The sequence below is a fragment of the Sitophilus oryzae genome, unplaced genomic scaffold, assembly GCF_002938485.1.
Source record: "Sitophilus oryzae breed Bouriz unplaced genomic scaffold, Soryzae_2.0 scaffold_2008_pilon_pilon, whole genome shotgun sequence".
Taxonomy (NCBI): Eukaryota; Metazoa; Arthropoda; class Insecta; order Coleoptera; family Curculionidae; genus Sitophilus; species Sitophilus oryzae.
The window spans coordinates 2,661,829-2,687,649 of NW_022146734.1; the positions used below are offsets into that span (position 1 = coordinate 2,661,829).

A 25,821-nucleotide genomic window follows, 5' to 3' on the forward strand; every position below is an offset into this window, starting at 1 on the left:
AATACATGTCGTCATTGACATAAATTAAACATGTTGACGTATAGTTAGTTAGTTAGAGTAGGTTATGATTAATTTAAAAAAATAAAATGTTCCCAAATTTATCATTTCAGTCAAATAACTATCTACTCGACATGTTTATTTTTTGTCAATAATAACATAATATATTGACTATTTCCATTCTAAATATCTTAAGAACGGTTGTTTGTAGCGATTTTTACCAAGAGACATTTTTTAGGTAAAAAATCACTGAAATGTTTATTTTTTCACCCAGTAGTTTATACAGATATGGACGAAAAGTTATTACTCTTCAAAATAGTTTAAAAAATATAGGTACTGTTCAATTTGCGAAGTTTGAGTCTGTCGTCACATATTGTCATTCTCTCTCTTATCCATGTTTATCACATGAAATGGAAATTTTATGTCAAAAACGTAAGTCCATTATATTTCTTACATAATACGATTATTTTTTTCGTTTTACATACGGATAACCTTCAATACGTATAAAGAATCGTACTTCTTTGTCTAATGTGCATGAATAGAAAAAGGCAAACATCATATTTATTGTAGTTTACAACCAGAGATATAAACAACTCATGGACCAAGTCAAGAAATACGTGAAAACCAATATGGCGCCGAAAATGATTTTTCGAAATATTTGTGAAAGTTTCAGACTTCGCAAATTCAACAGTAGCGTCCCCTACAATTAGGAGTCATATTGACATAAAAATAAAATTTCTCTTATCAAGAAATTCCCAGACATCAATTTCAATCGAAATAAAAATGAAACTTCTACATCCTGTATTTCCGAAACCAAGTATTTTAGGACATACATTTATACGAACTTTTTTAGTTATTTTTATCTGCAGAATATGCTGCCAAAGTTTTCGGAATACTGTTCGGACCACCCTGTATATCAAATTGTCTAATTTTATTTAAGAAATAACTGCGGGAATCCCCTCACTTCTTCCCAATCGAGAAAACGCGAAGGAGAAACAGCGGTAGACAAGAGAAAATGGCGGTAAACACGGTCCCAGAAATCCCTAACCTACTTATTAATTCTGGATTCGGCGTTAACGTCAATCCCACATCATATTTAGGCCCCACAAACATTTACAGGAGAAATGGGAGAGATGCGAATGTCTCAGGGAAAGAATAATTGAAACGATCTTGGAGCAGTGGCGGTACCTCCACAAGTGCACTTGTACACGTGAACCCCCAATTTAATGTATTTTCTTGAGAAAAAAACGATTTTTCAAGGACCGATACGTTTGAGACATGATGGAACCACCGGATTCTTAAGAGTTGTCTAAGGTGTGATTTTGTCTAAGGTGTGATTTGTCTAAGGTGTGTTGCAACTTGTTTAATGCGTTCATGTGTCGGCGGTACAGCATCCAGGTTTCACTCCCATAAAACAATGTGAGGATAATAATTGCTCGGTACACTGCAAGTTTTGTTTTTGTACTCAAGTCATAATTGTAGAAAACTCTGTCTTTTAATTTCCACAATGCTCTTGAGGCGCTACTAATCCTGTGCTGAATTTCAGAGTCAATATTGGCCTTTTCCGAAATCAAACTGCCAAGGTAATTGAATTCCGCCACATATTCCAATAGTTCTTCTCCGATTTTTATAGCATTGTTATGATTTTCCGGGGGAGTGCACATGATTTTAGTTTTGTCGATGTTTAGCTTAAGGCCTAAAGCCTCGTATGTCCAGGTATATGTGTTCAACATTTCTTGTAATTGTTGTACCGTGTTTGCAACTAGAGCGCAGTAGTCAGCATATTGAAGTTTTGTGATGAATTTTGTACGTGTTTTTGCCCTGAGTCTTTTTATGTTGAACAGACCGCCGTCGTATCTGTATCTAATGCCCAATCCTCTCTCCTGCAGTTTGCTGTCCACTATAATCGAGAGTGCTGCCATGAATATGTTGAATAGGAGAGGCGCTAAGACACATCCCTGCCTAACTCCTGTATTTGTTAGGAATGGGTCGCTCAGTGATCCATGATGTGACACTCTTGACTTGTTGTTGTTATGGAGGCTTTTACACATTGTAAGAAATTTGTTGGGTACTCCGAACTTTTTCATAATTGCCCAAAGCGCATCTCTGTTCACAGAGTCGAAGGCTTTTGTTAGATCGATGAATGCAACGTAAAGTTTAGACTGCTGCTCTCTTACTTTTTCCTATAGTTGACGGATGGAAAATATGGAATCGACAGTGCCGCGGTTGGTATAAGGCCAAAAATTAGGATTGATTTACGTACTCTATTGTTTTTGGTCACATTCTGTTTCACCGGAAATGTATAACATAAATAACTTTTGATTTTTAAATAGCATCCTCGGTATATTTTTACTTTATTCGATAGAAAATGACTTCGATAGAACTTTTGACATTTTCGCTTAAAAAACAAATCGTATTTTAAATATGAATCTAGAGTGTCATGGCTGCGTTAAAATCACTAATTTTTAATCAAGGTGTAGCGTTTTTTAAACAACTACCACTGCGAACGGCAGCTTTTCATCGGAGAACAGTCGTGGATAAGGTATTTCACTGAAAAGAAAACTAATTAAGAACAATAAACAAAAAAAAATAGATATTGGGCGCCAGGCATGTACAGAGAAAGAAAACACAGTTGTATAATACTTAAAAGTAATGACTATATTTATTCATGATGAATTCTGATGGTAAATAGCATTGTACAATTTTAATAATTATTATAGTGGTTATTTGTTGAGTAAAACTATGTATGTAAATAATATTAAATATGTTCTATGAAAAGACTATGAAAAAATACAATGCGTGTAACGTTATAGAAGATATAAGAAAAGTAGCATTACTTTATTTAAATTGTTAAATTTTATGCGGTGTTAAATTTGATGTGTTGCAACCTGTAGATTCTAGAATCTATGTCTCGTTATTCATCTGTTAATATAGCGCAATATTATCTATAGAAAGTAATACTATTACAAGGCGTAATATAATGAAACCTAAAATCTAAATCATATTGTAACTACTGCATTGACATAAATGTTCTTAATAATCTAACCACTAAATATAGTCTGTACGATATTATTTAAAATGTACGTTACTGTTTAAGACTGAAAATATAGAAAATCTAAAACATAAAAACTAGAACGTAAATCTACACTTAGCTGTTCTTTATGTAATCTTGCTTCAAACAGTAGCAGCATGAGGTGGTCTCGCATCTCTGTACTCAGCCATCCAACACAACCAAAGGGGCCAGCATGAGACACCATAAATTGATACAGCCGTAACTAACTAGCTTACAGCTAGGAACGAAGCATGGGACTCAAGCTACATCCACGCTGTGGCACTTATATGTAAGAAAAAATCGTTCTTACTGAGGACACTCGTCCACAGGACATCCGTACATAAGATAATGTCCGTACACAAGACACTACCTTGGACACAGTCCGTACCTTGGACACAGTCCGAACCTTGGAAATAGTCCGTACCTTGGACACAGTCCGTACCTTGGAAATAGTCCGTACCTTGGACACAGTCCGTCCCTTGGAAATAGTCCGTACCTTGGACACAGTCCGTATCTTGGACCCTAAAAATATGAAACTCTTGTTTAAAACCAAACAAGGTCTAATAAACAAAATAAACCTACCTCGAAATACTTCCGAGGGCTCAATAAATAATAAACAACATGTCCTTTCTTCCATGTGACATTCTGGAGGACAAAAGAAAAGGGACGCCAACGTGCCAGCAAAACACAAATACAAGTTGGGACATCCGTAACTCTACCCTAAAAATATTCAATAATAATATCGAATCTAAAGAGATAATATTTCATCTTTACCTGTTGCTTTGAAATAGCAGCTGATTCAGATTATACAGCAAGATTTAAATAATCACCATTTCTAAAAGCTGGGATACAACAGAGAGTCAAAACAAAGTGAGGTTAAGCACGGAGAGAGTTGACAGAAGCGACGTTGACAGCGCGCGCCTCCACAGAGTAGTAACAGGGTTGTGTCGAACGATAACAGGATTGGCGACTAGGGAACGTAAAAATTACGCGTCAAATAAACTATCCGGCCTGAACGAGAGGGAATCCGGTGATGATAGGCCAGACATCATATATCATATGTAAAAAAGACATGTAACGAACTAAAAACGTTACAAAGGAGACTTGGAAAAATAGATTTTATTATCTAATGTTTTTCGTGTCTTGTCCTGGCCGGTTAAAAGATGCTCGAATCGTATTTTTAACCATATCTCAATTTTTTCAAATGGAACAAGGGTGGCTCATTAGCATATTTGGAAAAAGCATTTTTTTACGAATAAATTGTTAACACACTTGGTATTTCGAGTCAAATTGTCGTTATGAACCGCATGTTCCGATTTCAAATAAACCGTATACGAAAATGTCAAAAGTTGACATATTATGATATGTCATTCTATTCAGAGTGTCATTTTTTATCGAATAAACTAATAAAACACCGAGGGTGTCATTGACCAACACAGCGTAGCTGACTTTTTAGCTGATTTTCTTTTAATCAAACTATTTTAGGCTCGATTTTAGGAAACAAAATGAATAGTTAAATCCACCGTCAACTAAAGTAAGACTAAACTAAATCGTTCTTTAAATTAAACTAAAGCAAAAGAAAAACAAACGTACTCCAATTAAACACAAAGAAGTGCCGACTGGAGAGAACTCCAAATGAAAAAAAAACTCGCTAAAAATCACCAGGTCATTTTTTAGTTCTCGCAGAAGCTAGGGAGCGTTTTAGAAGTCGGCTGCTTTTTTTAATTAAACAAGAAAACGATTGCGACCTTGCTGCAACAAATGGCTTTTCCGGTGGAAACAAGTCAAGACGAAATTTAAATAATGCCCTGTTTTTCCGGCAAGCGGTATGAGTATACACACCCTCTGTTTCGGCGGTGATTTGTATTAGTTAGAGAAAATGGAATGGGAGACTCAGAAATAGTATTTTCATTTGAATTTACTTTAAACAAAGGAAAAAATATATTAAAAGTGCTAATATCATATTTCATACACATCAGTATTAAAATATGTCCCAAGTAGCATTTGGACGTCGGCACAACCTCGTGCCAACCCTAGTCTGCACTAGATTGGAGAATAATTTTTGGGTCGAAACGACGCGACGTTGGATACCGACATTGGCTAGCAGCCTAATTTAGTACAAACTGTAACGTTGTTTAAAATCCTAATTCACAGAAATACAAAACTATAATAATATGGCGTCTAAGTCGCGTTTTATCCTAAATTGGGATAATTTTAGTAAACATATTATTTTTATGATTTAGTTAGAGATATATGCCAGATAGCAGTAAAGGAAAACAAAACAAAAGTATTTAAGTGTGGAGGATGTTTGAAGATCATAATTATTGAAACACTTTAACCGACTCTGTAACTCGATCGTTACCCAAGGCAAAAAAGTTAAACGCAAACAACTTTATTGATCAATGTATTGTTTCTACTTTAAAAAATACTAATGGGCCTTAAAATTAAAGAAGTTTTAAAAAATTTCTTGAATTTTTTTTTTAGTAAAATGAGAATAATTTATTCGCAGTCGAAAAAATTGTTTCCGCGTGTTGTTTAGGGTCAAATATTTCAAGTTAATGTATTCAAAAAGCAGGAATTGCTATTTTAGAAACGAAACATTTTCTTATTCAACAACATGGCGGCTTTCACTTTGTTGTTTTGGAGATTAAGATGGAGTAGTTCGAGTAGTCACATACTGGACTAATAAAGTCGTTCAGCCTTAACAGGTAGTATACTAGTCGCAAGATTGCCTAATTTAGTTATCCTAGAGTCTAGCTTCTGCCGCCCTCTATATTCTAAATAAACGAGGGAGTGGATAAAACAAAAACAGCACTGAACTGTCTGACTGAACAGAACAATGAAGTGAAAATTTAAGATTTAAGGTTATGGTTCAATCAGTTGCAAAAAGGTAGTAGCTCGACGTCCTACCAACGTAAGAATAAGGAAATCTAAACAACGTTGGAATTAGTAAAGCAGACGACGTTTGCATAACGTTCGAATAGGTCCTGAAAGTGACGTCGGAAAACTCTTTATTGCGCAACATTGTAACTACGTTGTCCGAATCACCTAAAGATCACTTAAGCAAAAAAGGTTACAAGACAACGTTTATTCGACGTCGCAGAAGCTTTTACTTTTTTGTAGTACTAGTTCAACGTCGGCACAACGTTACAACAACGTTTACATTTATTTTAATACCCAAGGTACGGAGCTAACTATTTTTTTGTAATTAATCCAACTTTGTGTTTAGTGAACATGTGGTCGCAAGTCGTGAAAATGCTACTTGGGATATATACAAGGTGCTACAAATTCGGAGTACGAGCATTGGTATCTCGGAAACCGTAATACCGATATCATTTCAAGGCGCAACTTTGCCTCAATTTAGCCATGTTCGTATCTATTACGGTTTCCGAAATATAAGTCCTTCTACCCCGAATTTGTAGTGCCCTGTATACAGTGTAGTAGGTACAAGGTACAGACATTTTTTTAAAATTTGCGTCTTGCTTAACCCTGCCAACGCCAACGTTATGTTTTGAAGCCTAAAAAAAATCAATTACTTGGATAGGTCTTTAGGAAAATCCGATTTTTTTTTTCTCCCAAAGTTAACATTTTATCGAGTAAGTTTAAATGTAAAAGTATTAAAATCAACATGTCGGTGTTGATATATCTACTTTCTTAGAATCGGTGCATCATATATTTCAAAATTATGATTTTTTTTATTAAAAAAAATGTTGTCGAATATTCAGATTTTTAAATAGTGTGTGTCTATACTAGTGATGGGCATTACGATTTTTAGTGATTTTTAGTAATTTTATCTCAATTTCACATATTGAATCGACTCCTATGATTCGTTCATTTGAACGAACCACATGCACAATTTACGTTTCATAAAAACAAGAATCGTAACTGGCACTACCGGCGATAATTTGGCCGGACAATTATTTAAAGAACCAGAAAAAGAAATATACAGTTCTTTCATTTGTTTTCCAGCACTTGACTTTCATGACACTAGCGTAATTGGATTGATTATTTTACAAGTAATATTAAATTATTATAAATCCAATTCATATATACTATTTATTAAAGACTTCTTAATACTTCTTATATTTTAATTCCGATTTAATAATCATATAATAAATAGTATATAATACCGCGTGATCGAAAAAAAATGGCACCCAGTTGGCTTGGAAATGAACATCGATGACATTGCCCATATAATTTTGCATATAAAATGACAGCGATTTTCATTTTATAACCATCGCTGACGCCGTTTTTTTTATCATATTGTGCAGAGGCCAACAATATATATTTGGAGTTGCATAAAAACACGATTTCATCTTTTCGTCCGACATTTAATGGTTTATAGTCGGTAAATATTATTTTAACAAAAATATTAACGTAAAAATTAAATACCTTACAGATACTCCTGTACTAAGCACAATATAAATAAGTTTTTTCCTTGTAAATAACATTCTTATTATTTGCATTTTATGCCCATGATATTTGTTTAGGGCTTTTGTTCAAGTCTAAATATTGGTGCCTGACTCTATACCAAGGATATATAGAAGAAGGATATTCAACTCCCTATAGCGGGCTATGTTGGAAAATATGCCGTATTTTGTCGAGGAAGACGATTTCGTCACGACCAATGAGCGTCGAGTATTTGAAATTGAAAACATATAAATTGACGGTAACCTATGTTTTTTGACTCATTTCACTGACAGATGTGATGATATTATTATTGTAATTTTTAGATCCAAACGTTTTTTGAAAAAATAATGTATTTTAAAGTTATTTCCTAGAGTTTGGTTTGGCCTTCTATATTCTGGTATTTGTCTACTAATAAATAATATCTTATTTTGTATTTCGATGTATGGAAATCCGCAAGTTTTGTATCTGAAGCCGCAAAGAAATTTCGCTCTATAGTGAGAAAAATGTTATTATATCTTTTTAGACGTGTAGAATTACAAAATTTCTTATTTCAGATGTTCTAAATGTGAGTGCATGTCAAAAATTTAAATATATACTTGAAATATTTCATGTTATATGCTTTGACATTTTTTGGAAGTAAACAAATATTGAAGAAAGTGTTGTGCCTTCACAGAATTTAAATTGGCATTAGGAATAGATTTCCTTGATTTAGTAATGATATTGCTCATAGAAATTGATAATGTGAAGAATAACAATACAGGAACATAGAATAACAAGAAAGAAATTCTAGCAGCAAGTTAGGTTATGAGATAAATTTTATTTATATAGTTTGTTTAAAGAGTTTAGTTTGAAAAAAAGGTAAAACAATTATTATTGTCCAGGTCATATTTGATAACTGTTGTTAATTGATAACATATTATAGGGACACAGTAAAAAGACAAAACATTTAGACCCTTTGAAAGAGAAATGTTTGCAATGGATATTAATAAATTCTAGCCAATTTGTACAATGTACAATGCAGGCAATATTTTTGCCTCCTAACGCACTATTCGCGTAAAAGAAGATGTGGGTATTGTATTTATAGGTAGTTAATGATACATGGAATATATTTCTATACTATTGCAATAACGATGTCTTTATGTTGTATTTTTTTAGAACAGATTTATTATTAGTTGGCTAGTGTGTTAGTAGGATAGCCATTGGTAGTTATAAAGTATGAAGTCGTCAGGTATTAATAATAGGAATTGATCAAAGCTTATACATTTATTGTGATATTTATATTGTGAATTTAAGTAGTTAGTTTAGTTTGTTTAATAAACGAATTAATGTGCTTATTGTGTATCTAATTAAAAGAACAATGAAAAGTTGAATACCATAGGGGTACGTATGTTATCCAAAGAATTTGCATCAACATTTTTTTGATTATATACTTGTACTGATATTTGTTTCTTGAACTAAAGAATTATACAGTACCTATTACACAATATATAATCTGCAGCTACATAGGTAGGTAGCTATTGGTAATTAAATTTTTTATCTAATATAATATCTAACATCAGAAATATTGTTAATTATCAACTATAAACAACTAAGAACTAGAATTATCAACTATAAACACAACATAATATACTGTATCTTAAGCAATATGTAATTATTTAACAATTAATTTTTTTGGGAAATAAAAACTGGTACTAAATTCTCTTTGACTATTTAATTTCTAAGTCACAAATAATGGTGGACAAATAGCAAGAAAATTATACAAGTAAAACATAATTTTAACTTATTTCTCTAATGGGATTTTGGTATTAATCTACTTAGTAGGATATGCAGTTATCAATCATATTTTTGAATATTTATATTCAATATTGTTCAGGAACAGCCCAATTACTCTGAAAAATATATATATATATAATTGTTGTATAGCAGAACCAAGGGACACAGAATTAGGGGAATTAACAATAGATTATTAAAAACTGCCTTCTCTTAAAAAAGTAGTATTATATGCACTTAGAAAGACTAAAAAGGATATAAGTACGCATAGAAAGAAAGTAAGTATCTATACTACCGATATATATATATATATAACTATATATGAATACGATATGTACACTATACAATATTACTAGTATAAAAATAACAGCACAGTCGGCACACTTTAAAATAAAAAAGCAGCATAATATTCAGGTATGTATATAAGTAAAAATTTCTCAAAAATATTAGAATATGAAATAAATTGCAACTAAATTTTAATTAATAAACATAAACAAATAAAATTGTCAGTGTTATTAAAACTTTATGCAAATATATGTTACCTTAATACTTTGTCTTTAATCCTACTCTTCTGACATGGCTTTTCAAACTTATCTCCAAATCTCAATTCTTGTTATTAAGAATAATATTTATGAACTTTTGTTTCCATATTAATGTCAATATATTTGAATAAAACTGGAAAAATAATGAATATTGGCACTTGAAATTTTAATTTCTTATGTCCTTAAATTATTTATATCGTGTTATACATAATACTTACATAAATATTCAATTTAAAAATAGATCAGCACTTGAACGAGTGAATATAAAATAGTATATTATCAATTTCTATGAGCAATATCATTATTAAATCTAGGAAATCTATTCCTAATGCCAATTTAAATTCTGTGAAGGCACAACACTTTCTTCAATATTTGTTTACTTCCAAAGGGCAAAGGGTATAACTTGAAATATTTCAAGTATATATTTTAATTTTTGACATTAAGCACTCACATTTAGAACATCTGAAATAAGAAATTTTGTTATTCTACGCGTCTAAAAAGATATAACATTTTTCTCACTATAGAGCGAAATTTCTTTGCGGCTTCAGATACAAAACTTGGGGATTTCCATACATCGAAATACAAAATAAGATATTATTTATTAGTAGACAAATACCAGAATATAGAAGGCCAAACCAAACCTCTAGGAAATAACTTTAAAATAAATTATTTATTCAAAAAACGTTTGGATTTTGGATCTATAAATTACAATAACAATCTCATCACATTTGTCGGTGAAATGAGTCAAAAAACATAGGTTACCGTCACTTTATGTTTTCAATTTCAAATACTCGACGCCCATTGGTCGTGACGAAATCGACTTCCTCGACAAAATACGGCACGTCTTTTTTGGGCCAGTCGAATATCCTTATTCTATATATCCATGCTCTATACCTATATCACCGCCGCGGCGCCCGCGCCGTAGAAACGAACGATCGCATTGTGATCCGATTCAATTCTCACGATTCTTTTTTACGTATCATCGTTCAAATTTTATGGATACGTGCCGGCCACGATTCAATTGAACCAACCGTATTGCAAGCAATGAATCAATTCTCACGACTCTTATGGATCCGTGCGGGCTACGATTCAATTGATCGAACCGTATTCTAAGCAGTGAATCGAATCACACGATTCATTTTTATTATTCGGTCAAATGAACGACTCGTTCAATCTTTGCCCACCTCTAGTCTATACCTTTGTGGCGGGGTCATTTCATTGTAAAAGAGTTTTACGATTCTTGCCACTAAAAGAAAGTCTACAAAATAAGAAAGCAATTATCTTTTTTTTTTATTTTGTAGATTTTTTCTTTTTGAGAGAAACACACAATAAATGTAATTATATGATTTTTTTGTAGTTTCTCATAAAAAATCATCTCTACGAGTTAAAATTTCATTTTTTCATTCCCCCGTTGTTCAAAGTCGTTTAAAAGAGCCATACCACGAGGTCATAACAATCCACCTAAGCTCTGAACTACCTCTCTCTTATTTTGTTCTATTTTATAACAGCCGATTAAAATGCCTTAAGGCGAGATGTTCCCTTAATCCGCTCCCATACCGCAACGACTTTTCTTTAATATCGCCTATCGCCACACAAACGTCATAAAAAACAATTTTATTTCTCAATTTTCTCTGTTTTTTCCGCTCACTTTTTACGACTCTGTTTGTGGCCGATATTAAAACAAGGTTTATATCGGCTTTGTATTCCCTTATTTCTTATATAGTTTATATATTAATTATATGGATGTTTGTAGTTTTTATTATTTCTTAAACAAATTCTGAATAGAGTAGTATTTCGTTAAGTATGACTAATTTTACAGGAAGAATAAAAAACTGATTTAAATGAATGTTACAAACCAGAAAAACGTGGACAACGCGATATTTTAAATTGTTTTAGTGTCATCTATCAACAAATAGCTAAACTAAATTTTACAGCCTGATGTATAGGCGATACCAATTAACAGGTACGGACAAAAAGTTATTACGCTTCAAAACAGTTAAAACACATGTAGGTTTGGTTTGGTTTGGTTTGGCGCCCTCTACTAGGCTAGGTAGGAGTCATATTGATAACAAAAAACTCCCAGACACCAAGATTCATCCAAATATTGACATTACTTCAGAAATTATTTGGAAAAAATCAAAATAAAAATGAAACTTCTACACCCTGTATCTCGAAACTAAGCATTTTAGAACATACACTTATACCAGCTTTTTTATTTATTTTTATCTGCAGAATATACTGCCGAGGTTTCCGGAATACAGTTTAGACCACCCTGTATAATACTCACAGTAACTTTTGCTCTTAAAAATTCATTGATGTTGCTAAAGGCACTCTACTAATCGAAATTATAATGAAGAAAAAAAGAAAACTTCCCGTAGCTACGAAACAAAGCAATATCGGACCTATGTTGGTATAAAAAATCATATTTTTACGTGAGGAATCTCCCCACGAGAGAGGGCACGAGTTTTTTAAAACACCCAGTGTTTGGTAAATACTCAAATTTCAAAGTTCGTAATATATTTAGGTAAACAACTTTGACAAACCACTCAAGAAAAAATTAGGTCGCACGTTGTCTTAAATCCGATCTTCTCCGCATAAACCTCCGTTGTTTTACCCTTAAAAGCATCAGCCGTTTTTCCCATACCCCTCTACCCCGCCCCGACACCCTATAGTACTCAAAAAGGGCGTCTGGGACAAATATTGACACTTGTCTTTCGCTTGTCCCGGTCCTTTCGTCTCATTAGGGTCCCTTCTTCCATCAAGATAAAATGTTTTTCTTACCCAGCAGGCACGCACACAGATACAGGCGGATTACGTACGGAGATTTTGCGCCATCTTACAGAAAAAAATTAGAATTTTTATAATAGATAAAACCAAAAGTGTTAAAAAAAGATTTTTAGTATATATTTACTATATCTCTGTGGCGAATTCATCTATTCAAAAAAGTCCTATGGGTATATCGCTACTATAAGAAAATTTACAAAATAATATAGATATTTTTTTTAAACGCTGCTGCGTTAATCCAACGGAGACTAATTGTCAGCAGTGTTTTACTAATAAACAAATTTGCCTTGCCGGTCGTCGGAAGCAAAAAAACTAACAATGGGAACTATCGAATGGTTTTATTCGAATAAAATCATTCATTCATTTGTATACTAAATCGTATGTGACTACCTCGCCGTGCTGGTTATCGTTGAGCCACGACTATCGAATGCTTTTTATAAATTAAATATTTAGTAATTCGTTTAGTTCTTCCAAATTATACAACTTTGCCTTGTAAACACTATGTTATTTTTGCGTTTATTAAAATATTTAAAATACTAAAGTAGTGTTTTTTTTTAATTGACGATTGTGTGCGTGTTCAGGTGGTCAAAATTTTTCGGAAAATTTGTGTGATTTTCCGTAGCTCGATCTTTCATTTATTTACTTTTATATGGTATATGGTCTCTTTTTTAACGGGAAATTTTGAGAAGTAGCAATTTTTAAGAGATATGAGATGAACTTACAATTAGTTTTAAAAATACATATTTGTGTTTTAGATTTTTTAATAATATGAATTAGTTGAACTTAATAATCATATTTAAGTAATGTGTTTATCGAACTCAAATTTTGGGGTCAGAAAATTAAAGTGAAAGTTTTAGACGTGCCAACTTAAAAAAAGTTAATGATATTTGTATTTTGTTTATGCTAATTTTCTTACATGTAGTTTTTTGCGAAGAAATATTTCATTTATTTTTTAAAGTAAATTCCAGTAAAAGTAAATATTATTTTTAAATAGTAATATAAAGTAATAAAAAGTAATAAAAATCATTTTGATTTCTATTTTTTTATTTATATTTTCCTTCCATTACACTGCATGCTTAGGAAATTATTAAATGTTTATATTTCATGATTTTAAAATATCTTGTTAATATAAAAATTAGTTCTGTAATAATTATTATTATTTATTAAACCGACCGTTTTATAATAATAATAATAATATATTTTAACTTCGACTTTAATTAATTTTGACTTCTAATTTGTTGTTTATATTTTTCTACTACTTAAAAAATAAATAAATGTTTATATTTCATGATTTTAAATTTTGTTGTTAATCGGAATAAAAAAATATTACTGTTATTATCATTTATTAAACCAGTTTTTTTTTAAAACATTAAAAATAATTTTCCTACATCCACAATAAAAAGTATTATTGCAGTGAAACAACAGAATATTAATAAAAAAATGCGAAATATATGCAGTGTTGTTCACCACATACGACACGGAATATTGTAGCTAAACAATTAGATTTTTGCAAATTGTAAGTTTTGGGTTCGTTGAAGGACTATTAGAGCTATAATTTAATAATATTTTTACAAGATACAGAGTGTCCCATATAAGTAAAAAATATTATAGTGTCAATATTCCATGGGATGGGTATAGTGATAAATGAAGTCTAAATTATAAGAAAATTCAGTTTCTACGAAAACTTGAAGAGATAGGTAAAAAATAGCATAAAACAATTTGATAGACAATTAAATTGTCCATCTGATTCGCGTAAAATATACAGGGTTTTTCATTTAAATTAAACAAGTTATTGCCGGTTAAAGCTAGTAATTATTTAATATAAATTTTTGGATACTCTGTATAAGGTAGTATAATTTTTATGATTCCAACACAATATCTGATCAATAAATAATCTTCAGTAAATATTTAGTATTAAAAACTGTGATACCCTTGGAGAAATGAAGCATTAAATATTTTACTGCAATTTCACAAAATTGAAAATAAATCAAAAACGGTAAGGTTTAAGTGTGATAAATCTTAATCAAATTTTCCAAGTGGTAACCAACTCAAGGCGGAACTCAAGAACTTGGAAGATTCCATCCGCAACCTGGAATGGAAATCTTGCAATGGTCTAGGACACTCGAAGAAGTTTCTGAGGGCTTATGATCAAGAAAAATCACAGATCTTCCTGGGTCTGAGTAAGAACAATCTTCGGATTGTCACGGGGTTTTTAACAGGACACTGTCTCCTCAATGAACACCTCAGTAGATTGAAACTAAGAAGAAACGGCGAATGCAGATTCTGTGGGGAAGATGGGGAAACACCAGTACACCTCATCACTGAGTGCGCCGAGACGACAACCATTCGTGCCATGAATTTTGGTACGACTGATATTGGAGATGGAGAACTACCCTCTATAAAACCGTCCCAGATACTGGCTTTTGTCAAAGCCCTGGGACTGTATGATGAGTTATGATTCAAGAAAGGGGGACACAATGGATCTGTAAGGTCGAAGTGATTAACCCCCCTCCCACTCATTCTAAATTCTAAAAAAAATTCTAATCAAATTTACCTTTATTTCAATCGTAGAATCTAAAAGTAGAATAATATACAGGGTGTTCCATTTAAAAAAATACAACTATAATAATTTTTACTTATTTGAGACACTCTATATCTTGTAAAATTATTTTTAAATTGTAGCTCTAATAGTCCTTCAACGAACCCAAAACTTACAATTTGTAAAAATCTAATCGTTTAGCTACTGTACTCCGTGTCGTATGTGGTGAACCAACCCTATAGACGTACTATCCCTAACTAACTAATACGAAAGAATAATATTCTTTGCTAATACCAACTAATACCAATATATGGCAACAATTTGCAAAAAATACATGTTTAAAGATGAAAACTACTGAATATTTTCTTCTAATAATTAATATTACCTCTGTTTCGAACTTTGCAATTTTTTGTCACTCTGTATAGCATCAAAGTGTATAATAGACATTTTCTTAGTAAATATGACTCACTTTTAATGTAAATACTAGTTTCGAAAAGAAATAGTAAGTTTATGCTACAAAAATCATTTTGGCCACGAATTTGGAAAAAATCCCCTCTGTGCGCCGGGCGACAACTAAAATTCAGGTTATATTTTATTATAATCGATCCTGACAAATAAATGAATTTTATAAATGAAAAGGGTTTTTGCTGCCGAATTACTAGAATACAATATTTTAAGGCAGATGACGCCTTTCGATAATTTTTATTGGAATAGTTTTCGACGAATGTTTTCTTACTAGCTATCGAATTATCCGAATGAATTGCAACTATCGAATGTTTCGATAATATTTATTCGATAGTTCCCACTACTAATGTATAGGGCAGATTATCACTTCATTCCACTCTTTTCGTTGTATTTAGATATTTTGAATATTTTTTTTTAATTTGTGTTTTTTTACTCCCGACGCGACGACGCGCATTTTTTTTGTCCATAGGCAAATTTATTTATTAGTAAAATCATCGCTGACAAGTTAGCCTCCGTTGGATTAACGCAGCAATATTTACAAAAAATAACTCTTTTATTTTGTAGATTTTCTTAGAGCCCAAATGGCGAAATATCCATAGGACTTTTTTAAAGAGTTTAATCCGGCACAGAGGTATAGACATTTTAGACATTTTTTCAAATACGAATATTTCAACGATGTTTCACAAAAAACCAACCACAGACTCGGCACTATTTACTAACAAAATAGATTCTAAAAACGCAAAACTCCGCGGAAATTCTGACGAAGAATGACTGTGAGATATGATTCTAGGGCGTTCGACTGTAACACAATGACCCAGAATTTTCTATTGGCAGTGCTGGTGAATTATTTATTCGCGAGGGTGGATGGGGATGGAACTGTGATTGATTGATCGCCCAACGAGAAATTCCGATTCAATTTAAATGTATATCGATTCGTGAGGATGACTATTAAATCGCATTTGCGAAGAACGCGATTTGTAATAGAATTTTTTTTTTAATTAAATTATTGAAGAAAAATGTTTGTAGAGAAATTATTTAATGGTAAAGCAGTTATATACTGGGTGCCCCAGGCTGAACGTGCATTAGAAGTTTCTAGAACTATAATATCTAGATTGGAGAGTTTTTGTACGTCATTGTTTCACAACCAGATCTAGCGACTAAAAATAGTTTCAATATGGCAGCACTTCCGGAAATACCGGAAGCATGGCAGCAATCCTGTTTCACCGGAAATGACTATAACTTTTAATTTTTAAATGGCAACCTCGGTATTTTTTTACTTTATTCGATAGAAAATGGCAGTCTGAATAGAATGACATATCATACGTCAATTTTTAACATTTTTGCTTTAAAAAATTTGTATTTTAAATTTAAATCTCGAGTTTGGACTGTATTACGACTGTATTAAGAACACTAATTTTTAATCAAGGAGCCTTGGAAAAATAGATTTGATCGTCTAATGTTTTTCGTGTCTTGTCCTGGCCGGTTAAAAGATGCCCAAATCGTATTTTTAATCATAACTCGATTTTTTCAAAGGTGAGGAGGATGGCTCGTTAGAATATATGGAAAGAGCATTTTTTACGAATAATTTGGTACCACACACTTGGTATTTCGATTGAAATTGTCGTTATGAACCACATGTTACAATTTCAAATAAACCATATACGATATGTCATTCAAATCAGAGTGTCATTTTCTATCGAATGAAGTAAAAAAATACCGGTGGTGCCATTTAAAAATTAAAAGTTATAGTCATTTCCGATGAAACAGGAAGCGACAGAAAACAATTGAAAACGTCAATCAATCCGAATTTATATCATATACTAACATACCAAAACTCGTTTTTTTATCTGGAAAAATAAAAAAGTTATAGGGGTGAGCCACTTTTGAGACGAACCCGGTATATTTGTATAAATACACTTTATAAATTTTTAAGCAGCAGTATTTATAATATACGAAATTCAAATAATTAGTTTTCTGACAGAAGGAAATAAATTCATCAAAGCAAGCTAGATAAAATCAAGAAAAATATACACTTTAAAACTAAATCTTAAATAACTTAAAAACGATTATTTTAGGTCTAGGAACATGTATAATCAAAAAGTCACGAATTGACGAATTGTTTCACTAATGAAATAAACAAACTGGGTTTCCATTTGAAAAAATATTATTTATGAAAATTTCACACCTCTACTTTTCAACCAATAACATGCTTTAATGTTGACTAGTTATCATGGCAACTGAAAAAATTTCCGGAAATTTTTTCGAGGCGCCACGAAACTTTAGTGGAAATTTTTTGACAGTTGAAAAGGTAAACATAAGATCTACAATCATAATGTGAATGAACTACAATGTCTATATATTGAAATATTACCCATTTGAGTTTTAGCATTTGATGTAACTAAGGTTGGTAATATTTTTTATTTAAGGAAATATGTTAGATATACCTACATATGAATTTCTTCGAAGTTGCCATGTTCTAAAAAATATAGTTCTGCCGCCTTTTAAATACCAGCTTTAGTTAAAAAGCTGGTATTTTTCTATTTAACGAAATATGATGGATATACACTTGATTTTGATTTTCGGGTGTTATCTGGTTTTATATTTTCAATTTCTTCTTTAATGACTTGTTGGTTTACTTTTCCAAATCGCGACATTTCGCTATACACTTCTTACTCTACGTACAGACGTTTTAAAACTAGTAATAGCTTAATGACAGAATCGCAAACAAAATGACAAAACACATAATATGTCAAAAACATCAATACCTTGGCCAACTTAACAAGTTGAAATTATTTTAAAATGTCATGTTGGATTAATATTTTTTTTTTCAAATTTAGGTGTGAAATTTTCTTACCGAATACCACGCAAGCTTAAATTATTCCTGGAAATTTTCTTTCGGGCACGAATATTTTAGGAAAATTATCCCTCGTCTTCGACTCGGGATAATTTTCAAAATATTCGTGCCCTCAAAAAAATTTCCGAAAATAATTTAAGCTCTTGTGATATTATAAGTGATAATTTTTTAATCTCTCCATTCCATAACAGCTACGAAAAATAAAATGACATTCGAACAATGTAATTTTTGAAATAGATAGCCACATGTCTTCTCTTTATAGCACAGATGCTGTGGTAATCACTAAATTTGGCGTTTAGCCCATATACATTTTTTAGACAGGCAGTTTTTTTGGCAAGAAATTTGAACTAAAAATTTCCCTATTTTTTTAATAAATTTTCTTTATTGGGCCTACATCTCTCGCACCCTATTAGTATTTTTTTTCTTTCTCCATTGTTTCCACTAAATAATTCAAAAAGATACGCTTGACGTATATAGAGCGTAATGGAAAATAATTTCCTTGCCTTTTTCCATCCCTAGAGATCGAATCAAAAGAGGAGAGAATCGTGGAGAGAACTGAATTTTTTACCAAACAACGCGAGTTAAAAATTAGGCAATTTTCCCCGCTCCCAAACTCATTTTCCACTATATTTATTTACTTACTGTTTCGTTTTGTTTTGCTTGCCTCTATTATCCCATGCTCAGCGAAATAAGAAAATATAGAAAAGCTCTCTAAATGATTTCGGGCGTCAAGTTGCAAAACCCGCCTTATCCCACAAACGTTGTTTCGAGATAACAAGCAAAAACTGTTTTAGTAAATGTTTGAAGCGTTAATTTACAAAAAAAAAAACGTCTCCATTGAGTGGAACCATTGTTTTGTTTCTCGTTTTTCTAGAAATAAAAAATTTATATTTAATTAATAAACAGAAAAAACACAAAAATAATTCGGTAATTCGGTAATTGTTGTAGTATGATGCATATTGGCCATGAAATGAAGAAAGCTGTCATTTTATATGTAAATTTTTATGGGAAATGTCATCGATCGTCATTTCCTAGCCAACTGGACGCCGTTCTTTCTTCGATCATACGGTATTTGCATCCTAACTTGATTTATAAAATATACTATTTTATTAAAATTAAGTAAAGATTTGGGAAGACGTCAGTAGTAATATTGTACTTTACGAAAAAATGCGGGATTATAACAATAGTGACAATTAATTGTAACAATAATGACAATAAAAAGCAAATATAAGTGGATAAGACGGATTTTGCTGCAGTAACGTAATTTGTAGTCTATTTTCTATAGGAATAGGCGACTTTTCCTGCAGTTTAAGGGGAGATCTAGCACCTGACTAGGAGCTTCCTCACTAAGGACAAAGTCTTGCATCTCCTAGAGGAAGTACTTATACTTTAGTATATGAGCTCAGTAGTATCACAGATTATACAGATTATAGACTTTGTTTTTTCTTTATAGTTTTTCGTGGTTCCAATTTTCGGAATCGGGCACTAGTTAGGTTACTAGTTTGCGCACATAGCACGCCCACTTATGGCCTCTAAAATTGTGCACAGCGCCTGACCGGCACAGTCATTAGAGAGATATCGCGAATAGCGTCATGCAGTATTTACGCGTAGCTTATCATGGTTACGACAAACACTACAGTTACGATATGCGCGAGTCAGTTTTTAACGCAACACCCGCTAATAACGTTACCGCCTGACGTAATTTGCGGATCAATTACACCAAGCGCTATTTCTAAATAACGTTTAAAAATTGCTTAAATGGGCATGTGCAGGTATTTGACAACCAGTGCCGGCCGGCGAGATCTTTTATTTTAGGTTATTTTTGAATTGTTTTGAATTATTACTTTAGTTTTATTAGGTAATTTTATGTTTAAGTAGCTGGGATTAGTTTTAATTAAATAAATATGGCCCAAAATATGGATTCCACCTCTTCCAATATTAAAGAACCTATAAAGAGGCTTAGGTTTACAGCAGATGACGACTTAGATTTCTAAGAGAATTTGTTGTTTGTTGCCCTAAACCCACTGGCAGACGTTGAACAATAAAGCACTGGAAATAAGCACTTTAGCCCTTTAGTTTTAAAATACCTAGTAAACAAAACAATTTCAAAGTTTTAAATTCAAAGTTAGGTTAAGTTTAAATAGCGGACGCGACGCGAACAGAATTCTTTCCGATCCGATAACTATAAATGAAGAAAGTTAATACCACCTCACGTAAAGGAAATAACACCTGGCCTTATTAACGTCCATGCACGCTATCCGGTTTAGCGATATATCTCTATTACGCTGTTTATTATAATTTTACGCGAGTTTATTTTTACGCACAGGAAATTTTACTCGTTTACACATCGTCATAAAAAACAATTTTCGTACCACGAATTAGGGACAGGATTTTTATCTGTATACTTATAGGATACCTAATCTGTGCTGCTATTATGATTTAGATTGGTTCAACCATGATAACGGTCAGTGAAACATCTAACTGAGACGTTATACAAAACTTAAACGTAATAATAATTAAAAAAATAATAATCCTAGCAGATATTTTTTTTCACATCTTTATTATTAACAAACACAAATATAACAATTGGCTTACAGCAAAACGGGTATCACACAAGTTTAATTAAAGCCACTCACAACAGGTGTGAGTTAATTTCACTTCTAATAACAGGGTGCATCTATGTTTTCTTATTTCTTTGAGATTCCATGCAAAGAAAAGTGTCTTATTTATTCTTATTTTCAGCGCCCTCTATAAGCTATGCGTGTCTATAGAAACATGTGCCATTTCCTCGATTCGCATCTCTATCTGGTCGTTTGTTTCAGGAAATGGAAGGCGATAATGGAGAACACACACTCGACAATTTGTCGGCGCATAAAATATTCATGTGCCGCATAAATATTGTCTCTTGACTTGTTTGAAATCGAGAAATTTTCAGTTTTTGTTTACGGGGAAAGCTAGAACCTATGGAATTTAGTAATTTTCAAAATATTTCTTGAAATATTATCAATCTAAATAAATAAAATCAGGTTGGTTTGGTTTGATTTTAATGATCTCGGGTGTCTTGGATTCATCTCCAATCCGAATAGCAGAATAACTAATAAAATATCGAAAAAATACACCGAAACCAATAAACTGAAAATATTTTCTTGAAATAAATTAGATTTGGAATTCCGCCATCTTCCGCATTGTCAGCTCACGTCACTTACTATAGCTTGTTTGCAATAATTGATGCCCACTGCAACTCAGTAACATCATCATCAATCATCATTTGATTCTGTGGATGACATCTATTACCATCTATTACCTAGGTCATTTTGTCGTGTCCACTCTATTCTTTTACGGTTTCTCTTGGTTATTTCCAGCATATTTCGTTACGTTGAGCGTTGTGCGACCTGCAATTTCCTTATGATGTCCGTTTTAGGTGTCCAGGTTTGGCATGCATAGGTCATCACTGGTAGCACACATTAGTCGAATGTTTTTTTCTTTAGATAAAGTGGCATTCTAGATTTGAATATGATTGAGTTTCTTCCATAAGTACTCAATGTTAGCTTAATTCTTCTGTTGATTTCTGGTAGTAGAGATCCCGAGCAGTATATTAGTTGTCCAATATATATGTTGTGTTATACAACTGCTGTGTTATTTAATAGAATGTTTTTTCTGTCCGCTAGTTCGTTGTACATAACTTTAGTTTCTACTAGGTTCATTTGATGCCGATGATACAGTTCTGGTTGCGGATAACATGGATGATTTACAACGGTTAGTCAGTATGGTAGGAGAATGTAGTCAAAGAGTGGGACTTGCCATTAACACAAAGAAAACAAAATTCATGGTTGTCACGGGAGAGGTGGATGAATTTAGACACGCCAGCTTAACATACGAAGGAAAATTCATAGAACGAGTCGGAAAATTCAAGTACCTGGGAGCTTGGCTCCACGGGGACTGGTCATCTGACAGGGACATTAAGTGCAGAATCGAGCAAGCCCGGGGCGCATTCCTGAAATTAAAAAAAAATATTCACCTGTAGCGATTTCGACCTTGAGCTTCGATTGAGATTTGTGGAATGCTACGTCTGGTCGGTACTCCTCTACGGCGTAGAGAGTTGGACAGTAAAAGCAAATGCCATAAACAGACTGGAAACTTTCGAAATGTGGATATACCGCAGAATCCTCAAGATACCATGGGCGGTCACGATAAGAAACAAGGATGTGCTCAGACGTATTAATAGAGAACGTGAACTCTTCAACACTACAAAAAAAAGAAAACTGTATACCTGAGTCACGTCATGCGTAACCATAAATACCAGTTTCTCCAGTTGATTATCGAGGACAAAATCGAGGGCAGAAGAGGTTTGGGACGTAAAAAAATATCGTGGCTGCGGAACATAAGACAGTGGATAGGGATTAGTAACATACAGACGTAGATCCACACAGCCAGAGATAGGGAAGCCATGGGAAGTGTGGTCGCAAACATCCATTAATGGGTATTACGTGGGGTAAGCAGAAAAAGAAGAAGAAGAAGGTTCATTTTGAGACCCACTTTATTGCTAGCTGTATTTAGATCGTTAATTTGTGCTAGTGGTTCTTCAGGGCCATTGGCAATTAGAACTGTGCCATCAACGAATCTCCAAATCTTTCCAGCTGTTCTTATGTGGAACTCTTACAAACACACAACTTTAAAAACTCACAGAAAAGGATTTCAGAGGACAAAGTTATATATAAAGGATTTCACGGGACAAAACACTATAAAAAAACTGCATACCTGAGTCACGTCATACGTAACCATAAATACCAGTTTCTCCAGTTGATTATCGAGGGCAAGATCGAGGGCAGAAGAGGTTTGGGACGGAAAAAAATGTCGTGGCTGCGGAACATAAGACAGTGGACAGGCATTAGTAACATACAGACGTTGATCCACACAGCCAGAGATAGGGAAGCCATGGAAAGTGTGGTCGCAAACATCAATTAATGGGTAAGCAGAGAAAGAAGAAGAAGAAGGTTCATTTTGAGACCCACTTTATTGCTAGCTGTATTTAGATCGTTAATTTGTGCTAGTGGTTCTTCAGGGCCATTGGCAATTAGAACTGTGCCGTCAACGAATCTCCAAATCTTTCTAGCTGTTCTTAAGTGGAACTCTTACAAACACACAGCTTTAAAAACTCACAGAAAAGGATTTCAGAGGACAAAGTTATATATAAAGGATTTCACGGGACAAAACACTATAAAAAAACTGCATACCTGAGTCACGTCATACGTAACCATAAATACCAGTTTCTCCAGTTGATTATCGAGGGCAAGATCGAGGGCAGAAGAGGTTTGGGACGGAAAAAGATGTCGTGGCTGCGGAACATAAGACAGTGGACAGGCATTAGTAACATACAGACGTTGATCCACACAGCCAGAGATAGGGAAGCCATGGAAAGTGTGGTCGCAAACATCCATTAATGGGTAAGCAGAAAAAGAAGAAGAAGAAGGTTCATTTTGAGACCCACTTTATTGCTAGCTGTATTTAGTTCGTTAATTTGTGCTAGTGGTTCTTCAGGGCCATTGGTAATTAGAACTGTGCCATCAACGAATCTCCAAATCTTTCCAGCTGTTCTTATGTGAAACTCTTACAAACACGCAACTTTAAAAACTCACAGAAAATGATTTCACAGGACAAGACACTATAAAAAAAAGAAAACTGCATACCTGAGTCACGTCATACGTAACCATAAATACCAGTTTCTCCAGTTGATTATCGAGGGCAAGATCGAGGGCAGAAGAGGTTTGGGACGAAAAAAGATGTCGTGGCTGCGGAACATAAGTCAGTGGATAGGGATTAGTAACATACAGACGTAGATCCACACAGCCAGAGATAGGAAAGCCATGGAAAGTGTGGTCGCAAACATCCATTAATGGGTAAGCAGAAAAAGAAGAAGAAGAAGGTTCATTTTGAGACCCACTTTATTGCTAGCTGTATTTAGATCGTTAATTTGTGCTAGTGGTTCTTCAGGGCCATTGGCAATTAGAACTGTGCCGTCAACGAATCTCCAAATCTTTCTAGCTGTTCTTAAGTGGAACTCTTACAAACACACAACTTTAAAAACTCACAGAAAAGGATTTCAGAGGACAAAGTTATATATAAAGGATTTCACGGGACAAAACACTATAAAAAAACTGCATACCTGAGTCACGTCATACGTAACCATAAATACCAGTTTCTCCAGTTGATTATCGAGGGCAGAAGAGGTTTGGGACGGAAAAAGATGTCGTGGCTGCGGAATATAAGACAGTGGACAGGCATTAGTAACATACAGACGTTGATCCACACAGCCAGAGATAGGGAAGCCATGGAAAGTGTGGTCGCAAACATCCATTAATGGGTAAGCAGAAAAAGAAGAAGAAGAAGGTTCATTTTAAGACCCGCCTTATTGCTAGCTGTATTTAGATCGTTAATTTGTGCTAGTGGTTCTTCAGGGCCATTGGCAATTAGAACTGTGCCATCAACGAATCTCCAAATCTTTCCAGCTGTTCTTATGTGGAACTCTTACAGACACACAACTTTAAAAACTCACAGAAAATGATTTCACAGGACAAAACACTATAAAAAAAAGAAAACTGCATACCTGAGTCACGTCATACGTAACCATAAATACCAGTTTCTCCAGTTGATTATCGAGGGCAAGATCAAGGGCAGAAGAGGTTTGGGACGTAAAAAAATATCGTGGCTGCGGAACATAAGACAGTGGACAGGGATTAGTAACATACAGACGTAGATCCACACAGCCAGAGATAGGGAAGCCATGGAAAGTGTGGTCGCAAACATCCATTAATGGGTAAGCAGAAAAAGAAGAAGAAGAAGGTTCATTTTAAGACCCACCTTATTGCGAGCTGTATTTAGATCGTTAATTTGTGCTAGTGGTTCTTCAGGGCCATTGGCAATTAGAACTGTGCCATCAACGAATCTCCAAATCTCTCCAGCTGTTCTTATGTGAAACTCTTACAAACACGCAACTTTAAAAAAACACACAGAAAAGGATTTCACAGGACAAAGTTTCTGAACACATCAGGAAACTAATAGCTATAAAATTACCTATATAAATTTCCTTTAGCGCTATCTAGCGGCTATGTTCCATAATTAGCAGCCATTTCGACGTAATCTATTTCAAATTAAAGTAATTTTTCAGAAAGTTTTTTTGGCCGAAACGCAAAAAGGACCGCTTTATTAAATGAAGCTTTAATTTACGCCTAACCGAGACTAAAGGAGTATGTTACAGCACAATTTATTCTTTTTTTTGTAATGATTTTGCGTTTTTTTTATGAACTTTTTCCTGTTAAACTCATGCTGGATTTATAGAACACAGCGGTAATCATAATTACAATTTTAGTCATAGTCATAAGCACATTGACAATCATAATAATTATAATAT

The 25,821-nt window shown here is 33.3% G+C and overlaps 1 protein-coding gene and 1 long non-coding RNA gene across 4 annotated transcripts in view; both read left to right on the top strand.

The window, feature by feature from the left end:
- Positions 1 to 25,821, top strand: part of LOC115884045 (semaphorin-2A) — a 443,601-nt gene that overhangs the window by 258,840 nt on the left and 158,940 nt on the right. The window lies entirely within an intron of this gene.
- LOC115884046 lies at positions 8,084 to 8,708 on the top strand. Of its 2 annotated transcripts, none has more exons than XR_004050490.1 (3): positions 8,084 to 8,317; positions 8,382 to 8,543; positions 8,615 to 8,708. It is a non-coding gene; the product is annotated as an uncharacterized LOC115884046 (long non-coding RNA). The 2 variants fall into 2 exon arrangements; XR_004050491.1 differs by having other exon boundaries at positions 8,382 to 8,524.